This window comes from Nothobranchius furzeri, chromosome 9 (genome assembly GCF_043380555.1).
Source record: "Nothobranchius furzeri strain GRZ-AD chromosome 9, NfurGRZ-RIMD1, whole genome shotgun sequence".
Classification (NCBI taxonomy): domain Eukaryota; kingdom Metazoa; phylum Chordata; class Actinopteri; order Cyprinodontiformes; family Nothobranchiidae; genus Nothobranchius; species Nothobranchius furzeri.
In genome coordinates, this window is record NC_091749.1 from 46,477,454 (window position 1) to 46,501,909 (window position 24,456).

The 24,456-nt window shown below is 38.0% G+C and overlaps 1 protein-coding gene across 5 annotated transcripts in view; it reads right to left on the reverse strand.

The window, feature by feature from the left end:
- The window catches only part of tspan4a (tetraspanin 4a), a 276,682-nt gene that overhangs the window by 103,768 nt on the left and 148,458 nt on the right, over positions 1–24,456 (reverse strand). The gene's annotated exons all lie outside the window — the stretch shown is intronic.

The window sequence follows — 24,456 nt, forward strand, 5'->3', positions numbered from 1 at the left end:
TCACTGCACTGGTTGTCCATTATATTCAGAATCAATTTTTAAATTCTGCTCTTTACATTAAAATCTTTGAACAGTCAGGCCCCACCATATCTGAGCGAACTCCTCCAGTTTTACCAGTCCTCTTGTGCTCTCAGGTCAGCTCCTCCTCACCGTCCCTAAGGCACGTTCGAGGACTCGTGGGGAAAGGACTTTTTCTACCTTGCTGTCTTTAAATCTCAGCTGAAAACACACTATTTGTCCTTGGCCTTTGATTTTTAAAGCATTACTCCTTTCAATTTAGTTCTTTGATTTTAAATCCATGGTGTGTTTTCACGGTTACAGCTTGTTTGGTTGACCATTCTTTGTTGTACTATTTTTAGATTGTTTTTATGATGTGACTATTTAATGCTTTGTGTATTTTTATTACGTGCAGCACTTTGGTTAGTGGTAATGCCATGCTAAAAGCGCTCTATAAATAAAAGTGGTATGGTATGGTATATGATGTCACAAATCTCTTCTTCCTCAGCGTAGCTGCTGCTTACCACATGGCCAGATTTAAAATGGGTTTCTCCACGTTTAACGCTCCTTTTTTCATCCTGGAAGAAGGATTCAAAACTCGCTAAACTCAGACATTTTTCTCCCCTTCGTGCCTGGTTTGATGAGGTCAATTTGGTGAGACGAGCAGTTATAGCCTGCTACATCTTTTCACACAAAACCTAAAATAACCTTTACCACCTGTCAAATGTAAGGGTTTTTTTGGCTTCTAAATGTGTACTTAAAATTCACGGACATCATATGTTAAACCCATGGTTCATATCAAACAAGATCAGAAAATAACTTTCACTGTCTCAAAGTCTCCTAATCATTTTGTTTGGCAGTAGAGAACCCATGGTCTGGATGTAGATGGGAGACTCCCTGCACAAATCTCAAGCACCTTTTTCAGTTACCAGCAACTCAATATTAGAGTGAAAAGTCTTTATCTACTTAACTTACTGAGTCTTCACATGTAATCTAGAATCTTCTGGCACTGATCCCTAACTGGGAACAACCATGATAACTCATGGAACAGGAAAAGGGGGTCACTCGTTTGCTGTGATACATGAACTGCAGTAATTTCACCACATACTGTCTTTCTAACTTCATTTGAAGAGTTTTGTTTTTATATTGTGCTTGTAAAGATTTTTAAGACACATTCTGGAGCCTCATGGCTGCAGGTTTCCTCAGAGTAGAGCAGAGAACTGTGTGGGTGTGGGGTAGATAAAAATATTAAATATAAGTGTAATGTTGTTCAGGCTGATGCAGTCGTGTATGTTTTTTCCATAGTGTGTGCTGGATATATCGTCAGTGCTTTGTTTCTCTCTGACCCGCATGCTGCCCTCCACTGTCTCCTTGCTTTTGTGAACACGTTTAAATTCATGTGGCATTAATATTAACACAACACGAAGCCTTGGGTTTTTCGTATACTTTCTGGGTCATAGTCTGCTTTCTGTGTTCCACAGACTTCACCGCTTGGCCCCTCCTCAGTTTCTGCAGAAAATCTCCTACATCAACAGCAAAATCCAGTTCAAATTCTCCACACATTCTCCTGACACATCTTCATTGTGTATGCATGAAAAAGGTTTTAGACAAGCTTGGTGAGAAGAGCTTCCCGAGCACCAAAACAAAGATGGTCCAAGTGAAGGATTTAGTAGGCAAGGAATGGCAAATGGTAGGAATGGCAAATGGTCAAAGTAGAAGAGTTTCTGTGAAAGTTATTTTTTTATTAATTCTGTACCCTCACTGTGAAGATTTGTTGCCCCAACACAACCAACCAGCAAACTGCAGCGTCAGAGACGCTATCTGATTTGACAAAATAGCAATATACGACAGCCGGGGGAAAAGAATAGGCTTGCTGGTTATCACCAAGCCAAAAGAATAAATGTTCTCTCAGAAAAAAAATATGTCAGTGTGATGCCTTTCAGTACATTTTAGTGTCAAACTCTGTAGCATCAGCAGCAACTTATCTATGAGGGGAAATGAAGTCTAGATGGACCATGAGGGGATGGGCTTTTCAATGCTCACACACAGACAGTGATGGGTTATTCTAACCATTTGTTTTCCCATAAAACCGCAAAGAAAATGTGCAGATCTTCAGTCAGCGCAGTCAATAGAAGCTGGCTGTGGATAATACTTTTAAAGATCTGAGAGGTTTCCATCATCTTCTGATTAACATTTCAGCTAAGCAGTTTGATTAAGTGCTCGCTTGACAGATCTGCTGTTTTAACTTCAATTGGTTAAAAATGCTCCAGTTGGAAACAAGTAATCTATATATAAAACATGTTATGCAACCTAAGGTTAAAAAATATCTCATTTCCCATCAAAAATGTGTTCAACTAAAAGAAAATGAGTGTAGAAATTTTCTTTTTTTATAAACAAAAAAAATATGTAATTAGAAGGAACTTGACTCTGGCTCCTTACATGTTTCCTCATCACCACGCTGTAACCCTGAGAGTGGAATAAAGGACAAGAACATGCTTTTGAGAATCAAACTTCCCTCATGAATCAAACATCAAAGTGTCACAATGAAAATAGTGTATGGAGCAGGTGAAATCCTCTCTGGAGAATGTAAATCTTCCTGTAACTCCACATTCTACCCATGTATGTGGAGAAATGTAGACTTTCTTGTAAATTTTATCAAAATGCTAATAAGCACTTCTGACATGTGCTTTGGATGAAGCACTCATAAAGAAAGATCACAGAGCTGATATTCATGTACATGTTGAGGGCAGTCATTAAAACTTCTAACTCTATTATGCTAAACATAGAAAAGTCACGAGTCAATTGTATCTACTGTACATGTTTCTGGGGAAATTAATAGGAGAGACACGCTTTCATCGTCTGACTGAAATTAAATCAGCATTGACTTTTCTGCTTTTTAGATGTAGCGTTGGTTTGGTCTCTTTTTCAGGGAATAATGTAGAAATAAATGACACTGTCCTTAGCCTAAAACCCTGCTTTGTCTTTAACACAGAGTCCGTTTAAACGCTGAAGATCTGTGCGAGGGTAGAGATTAGTGCAGCTGTTTATGATGATAGGCTTTGATTGGCTGTGGTCTGATTGAACCTCAAACTTTATGTAAAACCAGCGATGAAAGAATATCCTGATAGGACTTCAAAACCAAAAGCACAAACAAATTGGTGGGAATGTGAGTGATCTTTAGCAAAGGTGTGTCTCATGAACCACCGGAGGGATTTTGATGAGACTTTCAAAACACTGTTTATATAACAGAATAACCCTCCACGCCATCATCCTGAAGAGCTGAATTGAAGCCCAGGAGGTTGGCGGATGCTTTTAGCCGGAAAACCGCAGTTGAGCACCTTCACTATCCTATAACTTCTAGGCTGAGGCTAGGCTCCTGATGTAAGAGGTGAGTCTCCTTTTTTTTTGTTAGTTTTGGCGTCGAAATCATCCTAGCTTGCAACGTTCTGTGACTCTTAACATAACAGTAAAAACGCTGAAAAACGCTGGCAGCGAAGGGCCTTTCTGATCAGAAAATGGCTGCCAGTGAATGAGTTAACACGGGAATCAATAGAAACTGGCCTCTAGTGGACGAGGGCGAAACTGCATACCGGAGTCATCCTTTAAACAACTTTGGAGCTTTTTGTCGGCCGGTGTCGAATTACTAATGTCGGCACTGCAGCGTTAGCTCAGCGAAGACTTGACAACCCTCGGCAATGGATCAAAACGGAGAACCCCCCAGCTGAGAAGGAAACCTGCTTCAATTTAACCTTCCTTCCAACATGATTGAGACAGGCTGTTTTCTGATTATTTCACTGTAAAATTCTTACTTGAATCTTTAAATAAGTCAAGAAAAAACAAGTTAGCACAAAACACTAATGAAAAAGTCTGTTGGGAAATCAGTTAAATGAAGCTCAATAATGTAATCTAATTTCTGAATTGTGGTTTTAAGAAAAGCCAGATGGAATAAGAACCTCGGTTATAAAGGATATGAGTCATTACTAAGGCAATAAATATTTTTTATTGTATTTTTCTGGGATTTGGGAACTTAGAATAGTTGAACTTTTGGTAAATAATTTAGTGCCAATCCCGCTGTTGGCCACAGCTAGACTCAAACGTGTTTCCAGCAGCAGGACTTTGGAGCTTTTTTATGCTAGTACTTAAACTCTGATAGAGGCTCAAGAGAGGATCTTTGGAATATTTTACCACAAAAACAGAAAAGGTGTGTCAGCGTTTACAGAATTTTATTATTAAAACACTTTTTTATTGTTTCTGCACCACCTGAGCCATAAAACCCCTGTCTTATTACTGACATGCAGCTATGCAAAATGTGGTTAACTCCTGCAAATGATTCACTTTGCTGACAAACAACTTGAGCGAACATAAATGGAATTGAGCAGTTCAGCAGTTGTTATATTATTCTTAAACAGAAAATAATGAATTTGTTGTGAAAAGTCTAAGGTGGATGTCATGGATTATTCTAAGACAGCAGAATGTTTTTTAGTCTCCAGACAAATGCCAGTACATGCATTTCTTGTTTTGTTATCCTGCTGATGCTCCTGCATGCAGACTTTGAGCAGGTCCTATTTGAAAAATGTATCTGAAGATTTGAACCTAATCTCACTGCTCTGTGGCTTTGATTAATCCATCGCTGAATAATTAGTTGGTTTAAAGCATGTTCACTCGGGTAACGTAAAGGTCCGCATGCAGATCAGAGGTTTTTATCAGCTTGTAACATCCTCCCTCCACAGCTACTCATCTCTCATATCAAGTGAATGTATTAACATGACAGGATAGACGGAGAGTTTTCTGGCAAAGAGCTTGTAGAGTTTGAAAATAAACTATATTGCTAGAGCTGCTTTTCTCATCCACCACCTCTCCTGAGGGCTGCAGACTCACTTGTATAGTTTCATATACAAACCAGTGGTGTAGTCAGCAAGAAAACGGGTTTAAAATAAAGTTTGCTGATCATTCAGCCACTTTCTCACTTTTGTGGGATGCTGGGGATGGGTGCAGACTTTAATTTTGAGTTAACTTGTGTCCCGTTGTGACAGCTTTTTGGTTGAAATAGCTGAAACCAGGAAAATTATTATTGATTTTTGACCAATTTGATTTGCTCCTACACATTCAGTGTGGTGTTCGATAGTGTTGCAGCTGGAAACATCTAGGTTCCTTTTGACATTTGAAGCAAGCGTGAAAAGCCTTTTATTTCATTAAATTGTAGTAATGCAAGATGAAAACTTTTAAACTGGGAAATTAAAAATGTGCAACATCCTGCTCTGTTTTGCTGAGGAATGCATAAACATTTAACTTCCTTCCAGCATCTTCCTCTCTGTAGTTATCACAGAGCAGAGAGATGCTTCAGCAGCAACCTAAACCCGAGCAGCTATCAGCTCATTAGATAGCTGTCACCACTAGAATATACTGCTAATTAGAGCTACTAATTAAACCGTGACACACTGACATCTTTAAGCAAATGCAGCTGCACATATGCCACCCAAATGAATCTGGTTATTTTAAAACATATCATATTTTGTTGCTTGCTTTCCGTTTACTCCACAAGCTATTTGAAAGGACAGATTAATTCTGCTCCGCCTCATCTGTTCTTGTTGGCATATTTATACAAGAAAACCTGAAGGAATGTTGTTCTTACTTAAGAGGACCGTCATCACACCCGACTGCACCCTTAGTGAAAGAGTCAATAACGAAGGGCCGAGATGCATTCATATCATATTGATCCCAACTTTGGCAGGAGGTAGACTATTATTCTCACATCATGAATGCACATAGCGTGGACTGTTTTTCTCTCTGAAATTCCAACAAGAAAGGAGTTGGAGTTGTTTTGTAAACACCAAGGGCACAAATTAACGTCCAACTGTTAAAACCTCTGACGTCTGCTGACTCTTTATTGAGATTCATAGTTCACAAACACTCCACAGTTCATCTATTCAACAATTAGAAATGCAAAAAAAAAGCCTTGGAGCAAAAAGAACATAAATCTACGTCAGAGTTTGCGTTTTGAAAGGACATTAGATTTACTGACAAAGGAATTACAGATTACAAGCAAACATAACACAGTTTATCATAATACAACACCACAGCTAGGGATAGGACTAATCACATGATTAGAAAATATTCTTGAAGGCAAATTTAGTTTCAATGCTTCAATGCTATGTGACTGCCCTAATCAGTGATCACGTCATGTGTTTCACAGGGACAGTTATTAATGCCAGACTCTAAGCTGACATTATGTTCTGTGTCGTGAAGGAAGAAAGAAAATAAAAGGAAATGCTGAGGAAAAAGGCAAAAAAAGACTGCATCTGAGTTGAATTCATTCATCCCAAAAACACAATGTCAAAAACTTTGAACAGACCACTGATGTGTTCCTGATTAAAATGCAATCAGTCTCTAGAATGGGACCAGCAAGACGCAGCCTCCTGCATCATCGTAAAGTGTCGAGCAGAGGAATGTGTGAAAAGCAGAACTGCATTGATCTGTGCGCTCAGCTCTACTAACGGTTTTTAACTTGTAGGAATAAAAGCATCATTTACACACAAATTCTGCTTTGAGGAAAAAACAAGCTTGGTTTTCTAGATGTTTACACAGTTTTACAAAATGAATTCAGATTTGCAGAACCTCTGCATTTCCAACTGAGGACACTTTCTTATATGACGTTTCTGCTTTCAGACTAAATCAGTTTTAAAGAAATAATCATACAACATCGACGCAAAGCATCAACAACGGTTGTCCTCATGCTTGTTCTTCTCTCATTCAGCTCTCCGGGCCGGTGAGAGACTGGTGGCTTTGATTCTGAGTATATACACTAGAACATCTATAGAGAAAATGTAGATGTGTTTTTGTTTGTGGCCATGTTTTCTTCCACCTGTGTAATTCATCAGCTGCTCACCGTTGCATGCTGCTGAAAAGACGACTACCTCATGATGATATTATTCTCAAACAAAACGGCCGTAATGTTCTTTCTGCTCTGTCAGTCTGATGATGTAGAGACTAATAATTTCATGCAGAGGGTTGGGAAATGATGACTTATCGTTTCCACATGTCTGCATTTACTTCCCTACATTGTCAAATTGTCTCTACAGATTAAAACTGAGTTAATCTCCATTAAGTGGTTGGAAGTAGGGTGGTGCTTTTATTCATTTTCTAGACTTGATGTTTAGTCTTGAACTCTACTCTGGGGAAGGTTTGGGAAATGGTCTGAGATGTTCACATTGGTTTCACAGAAAAGTGACAAAATAAGAACCGTTTTATGTTGTTTCCATGAAAACTGACTATTTCCTTCCCCTGGTCTCACTGTTACCATGACGAGCCCAGCAAGAAGAATCAGAGAAAAGGAGGAAGATGTGACACAAATTTCAGAAATCCCATTTATGATGTTTTCTATGTGTGCCATTTGTTGGTTTAATTTCCTGAAAATAAGCTCATGTTACTAATTATATAATCAAATAAAACATTTTGACAGTGGATCAAGCCAATATATGTGGGAATCAATCTGTCTATAAACCAGCAAACCTATCTTAATTCTTATGACTTGGCCTTTGCTTTTTGCGTTAGACTCTCACCAACGCAGAAAAAATTAGCACTTGAGGAAGAAAACCCGTCTCCATGTCCAACTGCTGCATCAAAGGATCTTCCGACATCCTTTAACTCTGAAGTCAGCAGTATTGTCTCTCCTGCCTCTCCTACAGCTTCCATCCACTCTGTTGCACACTGTGAAAATTTCCTGTCTTTCTTTGAGGACAAAGTCAATGAGGTTAGTTCGACCAATCATCCTAGATAGCTTTGCTCCTGTTTCTTTGCCTGAGTTAACCAAACTAGTTAACTTTATGAAGACCTCTGCATGCCCCCTCGACATCTTACCCTCATCTTTGTTTAAAAGTGCTTTTCAGTCCACCAGTCCCAGCGTGCTCTCTATAAGTAATGCTTCTCTGGTTTCTGGTCAGGTCCCTGCTTACTTTAAGAACGCTGTAATCCACCCACTTCTTAAAAAAACGGGTCTTGACCTCTCTTTCCATAGCAGCTTCAGACCCATCTCTAAACTTCTGTTTATCTCCGAGATCTTGGAAAAGGTTGTGGCTAAACAACTCACAGCTGCTCTTGATGAACATAACATCTATGATTGCTTCCAGTCAGGTTTTCGTAGAGCTCATTCTACTGAAACAGCTCTTCTTAGGGTCTCTAATGACCTTCTGACTCACAGTGTTGCAGGGGACTGTTCTGTTCTGGTCCTGCTGGACCTGACTGCAGCCTTTGATACTGCTGACCATCACCTGCTACTGGAGAGGCTGAGAGACTGGGCAGCCCTATCAGGATCTGCTCTGGAGTGATTCTCTTATCTGTCTGTGTTTCTTCTCTATGGCCGTCTCCAAGTTCAGGTCCTCCACCACCTCCATTACCCATGGTGTCCCACAAGGTTCTGTGCTGGGGGACCCTACTATTCCTCCTCTATCTGCTTCCTCTTCAGCACATCCTGAGCTCCTTTAAAGGAATCTCCTACCATCTTTTTGCAGATGACATCCAACTGTACATCTCCTTTAAGCCCCATGAGATGTCTAAGCTGCAGCTGTTACACTCCTGCTTAGACTCTATAAAACCGGAATAGCTGGGAGCTTTCTAAAGCTGAATGAAGATAAGACTGAGATCCTCACATCTCTCCACTTTTCCCTCCACTTATACGGGAGTTTGGCTAAAGTTGTCCTCAGGTTGATTGGCATATCCAACTCCTTCATGTACTTTATATGATGGACCATGTTGGAACAACCTCGAAGAAACAAAGCAAATGACTGCAGTGCCGCAACATCCTCAGGTTTTATTAGGGGCCAGTTGTTGATTTTGTCCATGTATGCAGAAGACATTTTATGTTCACTGCCAAAATGTTCAGTCAAAGTGCCTTTGCTCTTTGGTAACCAAGTTCAGAGGGGAGATGCTGGCAACTTCTTACAACATCCCTCGGTTGCACTCTGGTATACTGTTCTAGGAAGCAGAAGCAATCACTGAGATTTTGAGTTTTGCTCTCAATACAATTTTCAAAGGCTTTTAGAAAGGATTTAAAATACAGTGGGTCACCATCAAAAACAGGAATATTTCTCATAGGCAAAGAAGAAGCTGTATTTAGTTGAACCAACAGAGCAGTGATTTCATTTTGACGCTGCATTATATTCACAATGTCTGGAACGTTACTTGACGGAACACTGCCATGAGTATTTTGCAAAACAGGTGAATCATTACTTTGTCTTTGAGGAACATCAATGACATTTTTCTTAGTAACTTCTATTTCCACGTGCTTGGGTTTGACTGACAATGGCAGAATCAAATGGAAGACTGGGTGAAAATGCAGGACTTTGATTGGCTGGCACAAAATGTTCAGCATTTGGATTTAGTCCATTTGATTCTTTAGTTTTTGACTTTTCCAAGTAAGAATTCATGCCATCTGATGCAAGGACACGTTTTGATGCCCTTGAGCCACATTTTGAATTTATTTCCAGAACCTCCACTTTTGCATTTGTCGCGTTTATTTCTGCCTCCAGAGCCAGTTGCTCCCTTTCTCTTCTTAAATGTTCCCGTTTCTTTCGTAATTCCTCTTGTTCCAATTTTATTTGTTCCTCCTGCGCCTCCAAAAGGTGCTTTTGTTTTAAGGCAGCCATGCGCTCCTCTAATGTTGCTTTCTCTGCTTGTGCCAATAATTTTGCTGATGCAGTAGATGAAACCTTGGAGACTTTAGAGCTCATTTTGGAATGTGCTGTGTTACAATTATTTGATGCACTGTCATCGGGTCCGATCTCATTTTGGATTTCCACGCGAACAAAAAAGGTCCAAGTTCCAAATAAACAAACGGTTTACTTCCAGGGGAAGGTTTTTTACTTGTGTAGTGGCCATAAAACTTAAACAAAAAGTAATCGAGTACTTTCAAATGGCCACTGGGCTACGTCAAGGGTTAGACTTTACGCACGGAAAAAAGAAAGGTTTCAAATAATGTAATGTCCATGCCGAAATTGCGTTTGGTGGTGGTTTATTCACTCAAGCAGCAAGAGCACAGATTTTTGCGTCCTCTCTGTCTCTCTCTGTGTGTGTGTGTGTGTGTGTGTGTGTGTGTGTGTGTGGTAAAAAACCATGTTCCCTCGCAGCCCTGGCTGCTCCACCCACCTTGACCTATTTATTCTATAATCACCCACACCTGACCAATAAACAATAAACTAATTAGCCAAAATAATAAATAAAAAGCATAATGCAAAACAAACAAATTACCTTTAGCATAAAATAAAGAAAATAAACTAGGCTATAACTTAAGCCTATAATAAACTAAATAGCTTCAACAAAAAGTTTATTTAGGAGTTCTCTTGAGGAACCTTGGGGAAAGAATGCTACTGTCATCTTTCATTCTCTGATGAAGCTTCAGGTCAGCTGATGAAGTCATCTGATTAAAGAGCCTGCATGCAGACATTCCATCTCCTGTCAGGGTAAAATACAGCAGAACGTGTGTAGCCAGCGTTATTTGCTCTGCATATGAACTGTGGGATCGCAAAATCAGTCCATTTGGTGACGTTACAGCTGCTACAATTTAAATGCTGCTACTCTGTGTATATATTTGTATGTATTACTGTTGATTTAGCATTTATATTATTTCTGTATTGTTTCTTTTTGTATTGTTTAACATTCTGCACCAAAGGGAGTGACACTCCGATTTTGCTGTACCCTGTACAAAGATTCTATTCTATTCTATTCTATTCTATTCTATCATACATTGGTGATCTTCTCAGTCCCTACACCCCCAGCAGGTCCCTGAGTTCCAGTGATCAAAGCCTACTGGTTGTGCAGCGCACCAGGCTAAAGACCAAAGGTGACAGATCATTTACTGCTGTGAACCCCAGACTCGGAACTCTCTCCCTCTGAGCCTGAGATCAATGGACTCAGTGGTCTCCTTTAAAAATCAGCTGAAAACTAGTTCAGGCTGGCATTTGCGTGACCTTCTTCACTACCTTCTCCTTATTCTGCTTTCTACCAACTCTGCCTTTCCTGGGATCCACTGATTTCCTAGCCTGGCCTGCCAGACTCGTCCTCTGTTTAGTTCTGTAGTCTGGTAACTCACAGGCAGAGAAGCGCTTGAGGGGCGGGACTAGGCAGCTCAAAAATAACCAATCAGAAAAATGACAGAAATATCTACTGTACCGTGCAACGCTGTAGTTTTTTAGCTGTAGTAATAAAAGGAGCGGTGCAAACATCTTCTATTTATCTTTTAGAAGAAAGGCTTTTAGCGCTTCTACTTGTTGTGGTTTTAAAGACATTCAAGTCATTTAGAACAGAGGAAAGAGCCGCAGCAAACTCCGCCGTTGTCTTTGTTGTTTATGAGAAACTGAGCGTCGCTGTGTGTGATGTCCGTGACACAGTAGTTTTTTAGCTGTAGTCAAAAATGGCGATGGCCTCTTTAGAAGAAAGACTTTTAGCGCTTCTACTAGTTGTTTTAAAGACGTGTCCAAGTCATTTAGAACAGAGGAAGGAGCCGCAGCGAACTCCGGTTCATTCGCCATGTTCGACAAACTCTGCTTTATGGTTGCGTGACTTACGATACTCAGTGCTGATTGGCTCGGTTAGAATTCTCAGGGGGTGGGGTTATTTGAATAGGGGAGTTCCCAGACTCTTTCTCTGTGCAGAATTAAACAGAGGAGTCTGACAGGCCAGGCTACTGATTTCCACTGATTCATTTTCTCTTTCCCTTTCCTTATATTTTTAATCACATTTTAAAATTTTAGTTTTCTCATTTCAACAATATTTTTAATGATTTATTTAAAAATCTTTTAGAAATTTAAAATTTTTTTGTTCTTGTGAAACGCCTCATGATTTTTATCTTGAGAGGCGCTATGTAAAAGGTCATTTTCTTTCTTTCTTTCTTTCTTTCTTTCTTTCTTTCTTTCTTTCTTTCTTTCTTTTTAACTCGTTTGTTGTTGTTATTGTGTTGTAGTTTCTTTTACTTTTGTTTTTTTCAATTTTGTTTTATTTTATTTTATGTACTTCACTTTGTTGTTGTTTCTGTGCCTGTAAAACCCTATATAAATAAAGATTGAGTTGAGTTCAATCAAAACAGTCAGGCACTTTTTTTTTCAAACTAATGTTAAATTCCTGTCATAAATCAAGTGAAGTTCTTAGATAATGTCAACAAACTTAATATAGCTGCAATTGTATTAATAAGGGAGTTTGGCGAAAGGACAAAAAATACATCTCAATTTCCTCACAAGTCATCACGCTTGAATTTGGAACCAGTTTCAAATATTTACAGATTTGTTTCAAGTAAGTAAAAGTGTGAGAAATGTCAGACAAATTTGGGAGGGGTTAGGGACTAAATTGCAAATAAAAATAAAGATAAATTGCAACAAAATTTTAATATAAAAATATATTTGGCACTAAATTATGACAAGAAAAAGAGCACAGCAGTGAACACATTTTCACCTTTGTTCCAGTTAAATCATATGTCACCAGTTTCAACCACACTTATTAAACAACTTGAAAAAGTGTCATACGTACCAATCTAGTGTGATTCCAGGTAAAGAAAAAACCATAGTTTCACTTTTAGACACTTTTGTTATTTGTGACACCCAGCTTGATCTTTCTACAAACCCAACTCCCCAGCATCCCCCCACACCAACATCCTCACTGACGTCACGTCATGGTTCTTGCAGGTTCCTCAGACCCAACACTAACTAAACTGAACTTCTCTGAGCTAGCATCAGATCCACACAACATGTCCTTCATCAGCACTGACAGGTGACACGGTTCTCTCTTCAAGGTCAACAGTGTGGGTGTCGTCCGTGACAGCATTATATTACAATGCTCATATGAGTAACATCACCCGGTCAGCCTCCTTTCATCTTCGTAACATCAGAGACGTCTTCAATGTGTGGCAAGGTGGATAAACGAGGGCCCGGGCGGGATTCGATCTCCAGACTCCCGGGTGAGAGTCATACGCTCTAACCAGTCAGCCAAAGGGACATCCCCTTGGCCAAGTAGCCAGGGCGCATGATCAATCGGGACATTGTGACAGGACACTCACACTGTCACAATCCCGCCCCGGCCCTCGTTTATCCACCTTGCCACAAATGCTTCACTCCATTAACTGCTGGTAAACGCTCTGCAAACGTAACACGTCGACTGCTGGAATTCTCTTCTCACTGGTAAATCATCCAAGCTTCTCCACAATCTTGTCCAAAATACAGCAGCACACAAAATTTCTAAAATATTACCTCATATGGTGTAGAGAAGGGTTGTCTGGCTAAAGGAGTGTCCTGTTTCGTCTATGGAACCCACTTCCATCAGGAGACATCCTTCCTAACACATAAAAATGAGGCTAAAGGGGTTTGGGATTGTCTCAGAAATAACACGTTGTTCTATTTTCTGATGCCTGTGTGATGAAGCCAAAACAATTCATAACTTAGAGAATCAAAGCTTTTGATATAAAAATTGGTCTAATTTTTCAGCTTTGCATGTTAGGTATGAGACAGGACTGTCCTATTGTCTGCGTTTAGATTTTGACTCTTATTGCTAGTCACAATAAATTGCCACTAAATGTACAGAAGTTTTTTTTTAAGTGTGGTTTCTGGAAAAGCTTTTCAGGGTTTTTCAAAGCAAACCTGCAAATGGCTCAGTGCTGTGAAATCACTGCAGGTTTGTTCTGAATATTCTTCCAACAGCATTGAAGTTTAGCTAATCTATTTTTACCCCCTGACCGAGTTGGTAAGATGGAATATGAAAAGCCAGGAGGATATACTGTTATACAATCAAATAATCCTAGCAGTAATATTAAACTCGTACCATACTTGTCCTGTAAAGCAGAAATTCAATGCAGGATGTGATAAAGAAAAAAGCTCAATAGAGAGCAAGATTTTCCCTGTGATTTAATTATCAAAGGAAACACAAGCCTGTAAAAAAGAAAAAAAAAAAACAGAGCAATACAACAATTTTTTAGTGAGTTACAGTGAACGATCTGCAACAATCAAATGGTTTCTGATTAGCTTTCAGAGACTGTGGCTATAGTTTCCTATAAAAGACACACAGTAGAGTTCGTCCCGAAGCATAAATACAGTATAACAGGCATTTACGGTTTATTTCTGCTTCAAAAACATAACAAATACATTTATGGGATGAGCATATGCCCAAAGCTTCTCTGAGAGAGAAAGACTCAATTCATCAGGGTGCAACAGAAGTAAAAGTGATGTGAGCTACTGCCCCCGCGACCAGACTCCGGATAAGCGGGTGAAAATTGATGGATGGATGGACAAATAACATAGATTTACATCGCCGAACCCGGCCCAGCCCAGCGGCTCCGAGCCTGACGTGGTTCTACCGGCCCGACCCAGTGGCACCTGGCCTGGCGTGGTTCCATCCGCCTGGCACGGCAGCGCCATACCCGGCGTGGTAACGCCGGCCCAGCCCAGCGGCACCGAGCTTGACGTGGTTCTACCGGCCCTACCCAGTGGCACCGGGCCCGGCGTGGTTCGATCCGCCTGGCCCGGCAGCGCCGAACCCAGCGTGGTTACGCCGGCCCAGCCCAGCGCACCGAGCCTGACGTGGTTCTACCGGCCCGGCCCAGCGGTACCGGGCCTGACGCGGTTCCATCGGCCCAGCCCAGTTCCGCCGACGGGGCCTAACAACACCGACTCCGGCGGGGTCCTGCTGAGCCAGGCCCAACAACATTCATCGCGTCGCGGTGAGCACGGAACCAGAGGACGACGGTTGCAGGTGAGAGGAAGAGATGCCAGGAGGAAGAGCCGGTGGACGAGGTAAAGAAATGGCCACAGAAGACCTGGAGGAGATCAAACGATCTCTGAACTTTATGTCAGGTGAACTGTCAAAAGTAACATCGCAGCAGGATCGATTATTGAGACTGATGGAGGAGGTGAAGGAGCTTAAAATACTGTTAACTGAAAAAGATAAGAAGATTTCAGCCTTGGAGCAAAGAGTTGATGAACTTGAACAATATACAAGACGAGAGGATTTGGTGATAATGGGACTAGAAACCCGACACAGAAGCTACGCAAAAGCAGTAGCAAATCATGACTCAGCAGAAGAGGCTTCAGACAAAGAACTTGAGACACTAGAGCAGCAAGTTGTTACTTTTCTGCACAGCAAGAACATAACTATTCAAAGAGATGCTATTTCAATATGTCATGCACTGCCAAAAAAATTTGAGAAAGCTAAATCAACTATTATTGTAAGGTTCACCAGCAGAAAACAAAGAAACAGCATTCTGTTACAAGCAAACAAGCTTAGAGGCACCAATGTGTACATAAATGAACATTTAACCAAAAAAAATGGGACAATAGCTAGAGAGGCACGGATGCTAAAAAAGCAGAAAAAAATTGTAGCTACATGGACAAGGAACGGGAGTGTATGGATCAGAGAACAAGAAGGATCACAGGCAAGGATAATAAAGGAGCTGGGAGAACTGGAAAAATTTAATTAACAGTGAAAGTTGGAAGAGGGATGTAGAATCAAGTAAAATCTCATATAACATCACATAAATAAGATACAAGTAAACCACAACACAAGCATATGGACATAACAACAAATACTCATGAGGAACTAGAATACAAGATATATGACCCTGGAAAGGAACTAGAAAATAATTTGTACACACATATGAATAATAAATGTGAATATTTTAGTGAACAAGAACTAAGGGATTCAGTTTTGACAGAAGGAACACTCTCGATCATTCACTTCAATAGTAGAAGTTTGTATTGCAATTACTCTAAAATATTGGATTATTTAACACAAAATAAAAAACCATTTCAAATCATTGCTATAACAGAAACATGGTTAAAAGAAGGAGATGAGGAGGAGGTACAAATAGAGGGGTATGAAATGTACTTTATGAATCGGAATAATAAAAGAGGAGGTGGTGTTGCACTGTATGTATGTCACAATTTAAAAAGTAAAGTCATTCATAACATGTCAACAGCCATCCAAGATGTACTGGAAATGATCACTATTGAAATAATCTCTGAAAAGACAAAAAACATAATAATAAGTTGTATCTATAGAGCACCTGGATCTTGTGTAGAAACATGTACAAATACAATTACTGAGATGTTGAGTGGAATCTGTAACAAGGATGTATTTGTCTGTGGGGACTTTAATGTTGACCTGGAAAATGTAAACAATTCAAAGACAGCAAACGACTTCATAAATTCAATGTATCTACTGGGTCTGTTTCCACTGATAACCAAACCAACAAGAATTGACGCGCGTAGCTCAACAATTATAGATAATATATTTACTAATGCTTCAGAAGGGATAGAGAGAAGTGGAATAGTGATGACTGATATCAGTGATCATCTGCCAATTTTCACAGTCTATAAAAATCACCAGATCAAAAATCAACAAAAAATGGAAAAACTTATAAGGGACAGGTCACAAAACGCTATAGACGCACTAAAAAGAGATCTGGAACAACAAAACTGGGAAGAAGTATATGTTGATGATGTAAACATGGCTTACAATTCTTTTATAGGAATATTATGTAGTCAATATGACAAAAACTGTAAAACAAAAACTCAAACACAAAGAGGGAGGATGAACAAACCATGGATGACAAAAGGGCTGCTGAACGCCTGTAAGAAAAAAAATACATTATATAGATGTTTTTTAAAACTAAGAACAAGTGAAGCAGAAAGGAAATACAAAAAATATAAGAATAAATTAGTTTCTATAATCAAAAGACAAAAAAAGGAATATTATAGCAATTTATTAGAAGAAAACAAAAATAATATTAGAGCAACTTGGGGAATAATAAATAATGTCATAAAAAGAAATCAAATAGCTTCAACTGTTCCAAATTATTTTGAAAATGGACAGTCTGAAATTAGTGAAACCAGTAAAATAGTAAATGAATTTAACAATTTTTTTACTAATGTGGGACCTGACCTGGCAAAAAGCATTCCAAAAAGAACAAATTATAGTATAGGTGAGAATATCAAAAGCAATGAAAACAGTATATATTTAAGTCCAGTAACTAGTGATGAAATAAGAAATATTATCAATAAATGCATCAATAAAAGAAGTACTGACTGTGACGGTTTAGACATAACATTAATAAAAAATATAATAGAAAGTATTATTCATCCATTGACTTACATATGTAATTTATCTTTTGCAACAGGGACATTTCCTAACAGGATGAAAATTGCAAAAGTCATACCACTTCATAAAAGTGGAGACAAACATATCTTTTCCAACTACAGACCAATATCTTTATTGTCACAATTCTCAAAAATATTAGAAAAATTATATATTGCCAGGTTGGACCGATTCCTGATCAATGAAGATATATTAAATGACATGCAGTATGGTTTTAGAACAAATCATTCAACATCCATGGCATTAATGGAATTAACAGAAGAAATATCGGAAGCCCTTGACAAAAAAAAATCATCTCATAAGTATCTTTATTGATTTAAAAAAAGCATTCGATACAGTGGATCATACAATTCTTATTAAAAAACTTTGTAAATATGGCATCAAAGGGATGGCCCTAAAATGGATAACAAGTTATCTTACCGATAGGCAGCAATATGTTCAAATAAACAACACAAAATCACATATAAATAACATTACTTGTGGTGTACCACAAGGGTCGGTATTGGGCCCTAAACTATTTATCATTTATATAAATGACATTGTTGAGGCATCCAATATATTAAAATGCACCTTATTTGCAGATGATACAACTTTTTACTATTCAGGAGATAATGTTGAGCAGATGATAGATGTGATACAAGCAGAGATGAAAAAAATTAAACTATGGTTTGATGGAAACAAACTATCATTAAACAGTGATAAATCCTGTTTTATGATATTTAGTAATACAAATTCAAATGATGAAATTTTATTAAATATAGATGAGATTAATATTAAAAGAGTTCAAGAAGTCAAGTATCTGGGAGTCATCATTGATGAAAAACTGTCATGGAAACTACATATAAACAGTGTCAAAACTAAAATATCTAAAACGATTGCACTGTTACATAGAGCAAAAGGGTTGCTTGATAATAATTCATTATATTTGTTATATAACTCACTGATCGTACCATACCTGAACTGCTGCATTGAAATCTGGGGAACAACATATAAAACTTACACAAATTCCATTTACATCTTACAGAAAAAAGCAATAAGAATAATCACAAGGAGCAACTACAGAGATCCGTCCAATCCATTATTTATTAAATTAAAAACACTAAAATTCTATGATCTGGTGGACTACAATATTTTAAAATTTATGTATAATGCAAACAAAAGGAACGTACCTGCAGGATTAATTAAACGATTTTCAAAAAGACATAGCAAATATGATTTAAAGGGACATGAATTATTTAATATACCTAGACATCGGATACTCGTAAAGGAACATTGTGTCTCCATATATGGAGTTAAATTGTGGAATAAATTGAATACTGAACTCAAGAATGCAAAAACAATATTGACTTTCAAAAAAGAGATAAAAAATAAAACAATTAACTTATATAGATCCGTTACATAAATGTGTGAGGGGAGGGGGGTGGGGGGGATTAAAGGAACTAAATATTAACCTAGTATGTGCTTGTATGTGTATATATGTATGTATATAGATCTGTAACTTAATGCTTCTTTCTGTGTAACTTGTTTTCTTTTTCTATTTTTTTCTCAAATTCATGGGTTGAGATTTTGTCGGCCAACAAGTCCAGGAACTATATTGTTCAATTTCCTTAAGAGTCATATGATTATTTCATTTGTATTAATGCTATTTTAGTTAAAAGGGGCAGACAACATAAGTTTTTCTTCTTTCTGTCCCCTTTTTCATTTTGGCTTGCAGCAATTTAGTTCTGATTGTATTTTTATTTTAATGTCAATAAATGAAAATAAAAGATTAAAAAAAAAAAAAAAACTTTTAATGTTTACTTTTTCCTTTTGAAACCTTTATAATTTAGAGCAAACAAGTATCTGTACTTTCCATTTTATTTGAAGTGTATTTAACTATGTTTTACGTAATTAGTCTGTTTCATACCTCAAAACACTCAGGGAATCAAATTAATTGATTTGTTGTTTTTATGCACAATCACTCAAGAAGACTGTTTTTATCCAGCTAATATTTCTTGCACTGGAACAGGTTGGGTGAAAACTGTTAATTAATTATAAGGCTTTAAATCCTAATTGTTTATCTATCTGTTTAACAATTCAAGTATTTTAATAAGTATAAGCACGCGTTAGCATGGGTGTGCACAAGGGCAAAAGTGAGACTGGGGTCAAATCCCTTGTGTGTTATCTTGTAGCCTAGAAATCAGAAGCTGTGGCAAAAAGATTTTACTCTGCAGGTCAGTCTAGCCACGATCCATTAGAGCCTGAGTAGGTCGACCATCGGCATGAACAGTTTTAGGTCTGCAGGTGTCAGGTTTGTAGAGAGATGTATGGTGGGCATTGCACCAGAGCTGCGAGAGACCAAAAGTACAAAAATGGCATTGGCTCAAGAACAGAGCTCGCTTGAAATTGGCAACAACTTTGGATGATTTTTGACTTGGGCTTTTCTTCCAGACATGAGCACAAGTATTTGCTTCTTCTTTAATATTGTATGGCAAACTGCCCCATTTATCGATTGCTGTAAGTAAGTAAATTTTATTTTTATAGCACTCATCACAGACATATAGAATCACAAAGTGCTTCACATAGATCAGAACAAAATAAAACAAAGTCATAAAACCATAAACAGATTAACATCATAAAATCAAAATGCTCTCAAAACATAATCAGCAAAAAATTACAATATTTCATAAACAGATGAAAGATTAAAAATGTGAGTTAAAAATAAGAAAATAAAAGATTTAGGTAAAAGCAGCTTTAAATAAAAAGCGTCTTAAACTGTTTTTTAAAAGTGTCCAGACTGTCAACACTACGTAAGGATAAAAGAAGATCATTCCAGAGTCGGTATGCAACAGTCTGGAAGGAGCGATCACCTCGACTTTTGTATCTGGTCTTTGGAACATCTAGAAGGTTCTGGTGGGTGGACCTGAGGGCTCGGGACCTTTGACCCACCTCGTGTGGACTGACCAATGAGGAGAGGGTCTTAACTTGAGGCCCTCTCTTCAATGGTCAGTCAGCATGAGACTGACTCTCAACCGCTCTCGACTGACAGCGAAGCGTCTCTGTGCAGCGCAAAAGCCCGGGTGGACAGTTTGTTTAATATAGGGTGATCATGTTTCCATTTCCAAACAAGAGGACAGGGGATCTGTGCCTATGATGTCACACTATGGCAACGCCACACAAACCATGTTGGGACCCATTTTTTTGTAAGAACTAAACTAATATCAGATTCTGCCAATAAAAGGACTCTAAAACAATTCATATGTAAATATTTAGCATATTTACTGCAAAATCTAATTTTTCTGCTTTAGTGCTGCAACAAGATTGTATTTATAATAAATTATTATACCTTTTGTTTTACTACAGCGTCGGTAAGCTTCCTGTGCACAGATTATTAAGGATGCTTGTTTCAGCTGTGAGATTAGACGATAGGATCAATGAAAAAATAAGTTGTCACACACTCCATGGAAACTTTCAGAGAATCCACAAATAGAGGCTCTCAAATGGTTTTGTTACTTTTTGCAAGTTTAGAAAAGAAGTAGATGAGACAGCATGTCTGATAATTTTGTTTTTCATCTGATAATATTAGAACATGTCAGTAATGTCTGAGGGGCTTTTATAAACACTGTATAACTAATACTCCTGGAGAGGGTATGAATTACAAAATGTGTGAGATTGATTATGAAGTTCACAGGTTTTACCTAAAGCTTCATCGTTTTCCAAGAAGATATTAGTATAAAACTCAGATCTGAGAGGAGGTGGGTGATTCGCAATTCTTGAAGGAAATCTACATCTTTAATTTGATTTGCTTTTAGGTCAATGTGCAGTTTTGATCAAGCATCTAATTTGCGGCTTGTCATTAATTAAACAGGGCAGCAGCCAGCTTGTTGTGAGGGCCGCCAGTTTAGCTGACATGTGAGCAAAAGAGTCACTTACAGTAACAGAACTGATCTATTTTCCTCTCAAAGGAGAATGCGTTAAGTCCAACTGGCTTAGAGGCATCAAGTTTAACAATGAACTACCATGACAACCAACTATTATGAATCGCATCAATCATTCTCTAATTGCAACTTGTGTCACAAAGCTTCAATAGAAAGTCATAAGTCTCATCTGACAGTTGGGGAAAAAGAAAACATTTGAGGCTTGGGGAGAGACTCTTGCATCTGTTGGGGCTTTATTAAATAAACCTTTCAATAAACCGTGTCACTGTTTCCTTTTATTACCTGTACAAAGTGAAGAGCACAAATAAATCACCTGGACCATTTCCACATCAGCACAAACAAGTGGAGTCAATTAAACCAATTAAAAGCTTTTGTCCTGCAACGTTCTGAAACAAGATTTTACCATTTTCTTAAATTAGACATATTTAATGCCCATGTAGAATAAATGTATGTTATTCAAAAATGTACTCAACTGAACAATAAGACTCAATCACCAGCAAAACACTTGCTGTTTGCTTCCTTTATTTTATATAAATAAAAATATGTGCCAGGATGAGATGATGTAAGGGTTGGGCAAATGGCAGTTTTCAATAAGTGTGTAATTAGAGGAGGTCTCCATGAAATTGTTGAGTATTATAATGCCATGTCCTCTAGAGTGGCAGAAACATTGGTTTAACAATAAGGAATTCAGAAATGTATGTGCTATGGACAGATTGTAAAGGGGGAAAACAAATGAAGAACAATGTGTTAGATGAGATTTTAGGGAATGAAAATCCTGTAAGGGAGAGAGAGTTACTAGAATGGTTCATTTTATGTTTATACTTTTATGTGAGTTTTGGGTTGTGACATTTGTTTAATTACGTAAAACTCAGATATTAGATCAGTAGTGTAGATATATAACTGTTATTATTATTATGATTATTATTAACAACAACAACAATAATAATAATAATAATAATAATAATAATAATAATAATAATAAAACATAATAATAATAATAATAAGTATTATTATTAACAACAACAACAACAACAACAACAACAACAACAATAATAATAATAATAATAATAATATATAATAATAATAATAAGTATTATTATTAACAACAACAACAACAACAACAATAATAATAATAAATAATAATAATAACAATAATAATAGAATATAATAATAATAATAATAATAATAATAATAATAATAATAATAATTATTATTATTATTATTATTATTATTGTTCATAAGACTTATATAGCGCTTTTTAGGTCACTCACTTTACAAATGGGAAAAATGACACACGAACAAATACTAGCAGCCTGCTGCAGAGGATGGTTAGGGGAAGGCCAGTTTGAAAATATGAGTAAAACACTGCTTTAAACGGTGTGGAGTGAGGCGGCGTTCCTGATGTTTTGAGATAGTTGGGGCGGCGGCGAGAAAGGCACGATCTCCCAGGGTGCGTTCTGAAGGGGTGAAGAAGATTGGAGTCGGCAGAATGGAGGTTGCGAGCAGGAGAATAACGGTGGTACTGTGGAACTGCTAACTTTCACTTCATTATTATTTGCAAGTTTGCTGCTTTCTTTTGAAATTCCTTTTCTATTTTTGCACACAAACTTCTGCAGGTCTACTCATCTTCTGACCCAAACACCTACCCTAACTCTGACTCTCCATGTCTGCAGAAGCCCCAAACCAAGGCATGTTTAAAGTTATACAGATCAAAGAAAAAATGTTTTCAAAAAGCAGAAATTTCTTTTCAAACTGAAAGTCGCCAGCATTGTGGGTGCAGAAACAAAATATTTTACTTGACTGAAGTTGTTGTTTGTGACTGTGTGAGACTTTAGTTTCTCATCATGTCTGTGAAAGTCAAGATGGTGACCTTCTCTTCCCTTGACATGCCTTACTTGGAGAAAAATCACACATTTGACGCTCAGATGCTGACCTATTTCCTCCTCTAAACCCCGACAGCCTCTGCTCAGTCTGAAAATCAGCTGTTCTGCCCATTGGGAGTTTCAAAAGTCAGAAAGGTCACAGTCATAACTGGTGCATTTGCCTTCAGGGACCAGATCAGAAATGGACAGCTCTTGGTATGTTAGTTTAGCCCTGGATTGAATCCACCTGCATCTTGACCAGCAATGTGAAAATGAGATGCCATCTTTTGCATTTTAATAATGAAATGTTTTTGTGTTTTGTTTAACAAAATAAGGTTGCAGAAGACAAAAATCCAGGGTTGACTAACCGATTTCATGACCAGCTTTTATCTCAGAGTTAGTCAGGCTGATACGCGTACTAGTACAGGCTCTGGTCATCACTCCTGTTCACCACTAATGCCATTCTGTTAGTTAGAGGATCGTTTTAGTGTAGAGTGGGAGGAAGCAGAATGCGGAGGTAAGAGGCTGACTTAGAAGCAAAAGACAGGAGTTCAGGCAGCTATGACAAAAATAAAGCACACCTGGTAAAACGGGATAGAACAGTGAGCCTGCATGAAGGTGAACGCAACCAGGAGGTGACAGTAAAACAGAGGATAATAGGAGCAGGTGAGCTAATGCGGAGATAGGACACAGGTGTGAGGAGCTGAATAACAAGGGACAAGCTAAATGCGTTCATATTAGTACCAACTTGAGTCTTAATGGCACATAATGGCACGGTAATCAACAGAAAATATGTTGATTCCACAGAAATTAAAAATAAGTTCTGACTGTTTTCTGACCGTGTATTTTGTATCCAGCCTTAGTAAAGTCAAGCTTGTACCCTTGGCTGTGTTTCGTTAATTTTAAACATGTTTGGTTTGGCCTGCTTCCTGCATATTAGACCTGCATTTGGCTCGTCGCCCTCCTTTATCATGCATTCTGACAGCTATCTGACCTACAAACCGAGATTTTACATCCTAAGAATTTCAACAGACTGTTTTTCAAGCTGCAAAACAAAATTCTTCCTTCATTTCAATATGCATATAGATACAATTTCAATGTCCAGCTTGAGTTATTTCTATGAAAGATCTTTGGTTTTGTAGTCAATTTTCCTTAACAAGCTGAGAAAATAGCTTTGTATTCAGATGCCTGTTTAGCTAGATAACATTACCAGACATAATAGCACTCTAGTGTAACGGTATTAAATGACTGTTTTTCCCCTCTGCACAGGACTAGTCTTCATGAGATATGGTCTCAAGGTCTCACGCATTCGCTCTAACCTGCTTATTTTCAGCTCAACAGAAGAATGAAGAATGAGCTCTTTTCTTTTAATTAATCAAAGAACTCTATTTTAATAAAGCTAATCCAACCAAGTGTTAGTCAATAAATAAGGTGTGACCGATCTGTGAAATCAAAATATTAACTACTTTATTATAACCCTATAGAATATAAACATACTATGACTTTAAATGTTCCAACGGGACTCATTTCACGTAGCGTTAAAAGACATGACACAT